The following is a 3,980-nucleotide window of genomic DNA, read 5'->3' as shown; positions in this document are numbered from 1 at the left end:
TGATCGGGGCCTGAACATGCAGGATGGTGAAATGCGGGCAAGGAATAGAGTGAATTGGATCGATGTGGTATACCGGGGTCGACGTGCTGTTAATGGATTGGATCAGGGCATGTGAAGCGTCTGGGGTAAACCATGGAAAATTCTGTGGGGCCTGGATGTGGAAAGGGAGCAGTGGTTTCGGGCATTATTGCATGACAGCTAGAGACTGAATTTTGAACGAATGGGGCCTTTGTTGTCTTTTCCTATCGCTACCTCGCACACATGAGGGGGAGGGGGATGTTATTCCATGTATGTCGAGGTGGCGATGGAAATGAGTAAAGGCAGTGTGAATTGTGTGTATGTGTACATATGTATATGTCTGTGTGTGTATATATATGTGTTTATTGAGATATATGGGTATGTATATTTGCGTGTGTGGACGTGTATGTATATACAAATTAAACAACCATGGAGACATCACACACCCCTGCCGCAAACCTACATTCACTGAGAATCAATCACTTTCCTCTCTTCCTACACGTACACATGCCTTACATCCTCGATAAAAACTTTTCACTTCTAACAACTTGCCTCCCACACCATATATTCTTAATACCTTCCACTGAGCATCTCTATCAACTCTATCATATGCCTTCTCCAGATCCATAAATGCTACATACAAATCCATTTGCTTTTCTAAGTATTTCTCACATACATTCTTCAAGGTAAACACCTGATCCACACATCCTCTACCACTTCTGAAACCACACTGCTCTTCCCCAATCTGATGTTCTGTACATGCCTTCACCCTCTCAATCAATACCCTCCCATATAATTTACCAGGAATACTCAACAAACTTATACCTCTGTAGTTTGAGCACTCACTCTTATCCCCTTAGCCTTTATACAATGGCACTATACACGCATTCCGCCAATCCTCAGGCACCTCACCATGAGTCATACATACATTAAATAACCTTATCAACCAGTTAACAATACAGTCACCTCCCTTTTTTAATAAATTCCACTGCAATACCATCCAAACCATCTGCCTTGCCGGTTTTCATCTTCCGCAAAGCTTTTACTCCCTCTTCTCTTTTTACCAAATCATTTTCCCTAACCCTCTCACTTTGCACACCACCTCGACCAAAACATCCTATATCTGCCACTCTATCATCAAACATATTCAACAAACCTTCAAAATACTCACTCCAACTCCTTCTCACATCACCAATACTTGTTATTACCTCCCCATTAGCCCCTTTCACTGAAGTTCCCATTTGCTCCCTTGTCTTACGCACTTTATTTACCTCCTTCCAAAACATCTTTTTACTCTCCCTAAAATTTAATGATACTCTCTCACCCCATCTCTCATTTGCCCTCTTTTTCACCTTTTGCACCTTTCTCTTGACCTCCTGCCTCTTTCTTTTATACATCTCCCTCTGATTTGGATTTTTCCCCCTTGTAAAAATCGTCCAAATGCCTCTCTCTTCTCTTTCACCAATAATCTTACGTCTTCATCCCACCACTCACTACCCTTTTTAATCAACCCACCTCCCACGCTTCTCATGCCACAAACATCTTTTACGCAAGCCATCACTGCTTCCCCAGATATATCCCATTCCTCCCCCACTCCCCTTACCTCTTTTGTTCTCACATTTTCCTTTCTGTACTCAGTCTCTCCTGGTACTTCCTTACACAAGTCTCCTTCCCAAGCTCACTTACTCTCACCACTCTCTTCACCCAACATTCTCTCTTTTTTTCTGAAAACCACTACAAATCTTCACCTTCGCGTCCACAAGATAATGATCAGACATTCCTCCAGTTGCACCTCTCAGGACATTAACATCCAAAAGTCTTTCTTTCGTGCGCCTGTCAATTAACACGTAATCCAATAACGCTCTCTGGCCATCTCTCCTACTTACATACGTATACTTATGTATATCTCGCTCTTTAAACCAGGTATTCCCAATTACCAGTCCTTTTTCAGCACAGAAATCTACAAGCTCTTCACCATTTCCATTTACAACACTGAACACCCCATGTATACCAATTATTCCCTCAACTGCCACATTATTCACCTTTGCATTCAAATCACCCAACACTATAACCCGGTCTTTTGTATCAAAACCACTAACACACTCATTCAGCTGCTCGCAAAACACTTGCCTCTCATGATCTTTCTTCTCATGCCCAGGTGCATATGCACCAATAATCACCCATCTCTCTCCATGAACTTTCAGTTTTACCCATATCAATCTAGAATGTACTTTCTTACACTCTATCACATACTCCCACAACTCCTGTTTCAGGAGTAGTGCTACTCCTTCCCTTGCTCTTGTCCTCTCACTAACCCGGACTTTACTCCCAAGACATTCCCAAATCACTCTTCCCCTTTTCGTTTGAGCTTCGTTTCACTCAGAGCCAAAACATCCAGGTTCCTTTCCTCAAACATGCTACCTGTCTCTCCTTTCTAATCTTGGCTACATCCACACACATTTAGACACCCCAATATATATATATATATTTTTATACATATATATATATATATATATATATATATATATATATATATATATATATATATATATATATATATATATATATATATATATATATATATATATATATATATATATATATATATATATATATATATATATATATATATATATATATATATATATATATATATATATATATATATATATATATATATATATGTGTGGAAGTCGAGAACATTATCTCGGAAAGCATAAATGGGTATGTTTGAAGGAATAGTGGTTCCAACAATGTTGTATGGTTGCGAGGCGTTGGCTATGGATAGAGTTGTGCGCAGGAGGGTGGATGTGCTGGAAATGAGATGTTTGAGGACAAAATGTGGTGTGAGGTCGTTTGATCGAGTAAGTAATGCAAGGGTAAGAGAGATGTGTGGAAATAAGAAGAGCGTGGTTGAGAGAGCAGAAGAGGGTGTTTTGAAATGGTTTGGGCACATGGAGAGAATGAGTGAGGAAAGATTGACCAAGAGGATATATGTGTCGGAGGTGGAGGGAACGAGGAGAAGTGGGAGACCAAATTGGAGGTGGAAAGATGGAGTGAAAAAGATTTTGAGTGATCGGGGCCTGAACATGCAGGAGGGTGAAAGGCTGGCAAGGAATAGAGTGAATTGAATCGATGTGGTATACCGGGGTTGACGTGCTGTCAGTGGATTGAATCAGGGCATTTGAAGCGTCTGGGTTAAACCATGGAAAGTTGTGTGGGGCCTGGATGTGGAAAGGGAGCTGTGGTTTCGGGCATTATTGCATGACAGCTAGAGACTGAGTGTGAACGAATGGGGCCTTTGTTGTCTTTTCCTAGCGCTACATCGCACACATGAGGGAGGAGGGGGATGGTATTCCATGTGTGGCGAGGTGGCGATGGGAATGAATAAAGGCAGACAGTGTGAATTGTGTGCATGGGTATATATGTATGTGTCTGTGTGTGTATATATATGCGTATATTGAGATGTATAGGTATGTGTATTTGCGTGTATGGACGTGTATGTATATTCATGTGTATGGGGGTGGCCATTTCTTTCGTCTGCGTCCTTGCGCTACATCGCAAACGCGGGAGACAGCGACAAAGCAAAATAAATAAATAGATAAATATATATACAGGGTAGGTCACTTGAGGTGTCACCACTTTGCGCTGAGTCTAGTGCAGTGTGAGGCAGCCAACGGTCACTTTGTAGGGTCCTCTCCCTTAGCATTATTTGGCGGCACTCGTTTTCCATTACCTTCATCATCAAGCGTTAAGCATTGCTTCAACCATCACTTAAAAGAATTCTGAAATGCGTTACTGATTTAAACTGGTGATATGTGGACCGAACAAAGCCCACCTCCAAGATAATTAGAAAAAGCGATAAAAGAACATATTATTAGAACTATATGAGTCAAAAAGTATGGATATCGAAATAATATATCAAAAAATAAAACTGAATATGATAATTGTTGAGGATAGAA

The sequence above is a fragment of the Panulirus ornatus genome, chromosome 64 (genome assembly GCF_036320965.1).
Source record: "Panulirus ornatus isolate Po-2019 chromosome 64, ASM3632096v1, whole genome shotgun sequence".
NCBI classification, from domain to species: Eukaryota; Metazoa; Arthropoda; class Malacostraca; order Decapoda; family Palinuridae; genus Panulirus; species Panulirus ornatus.
This window is presented reverse-complemented; position numbering follows the sequence as displayed.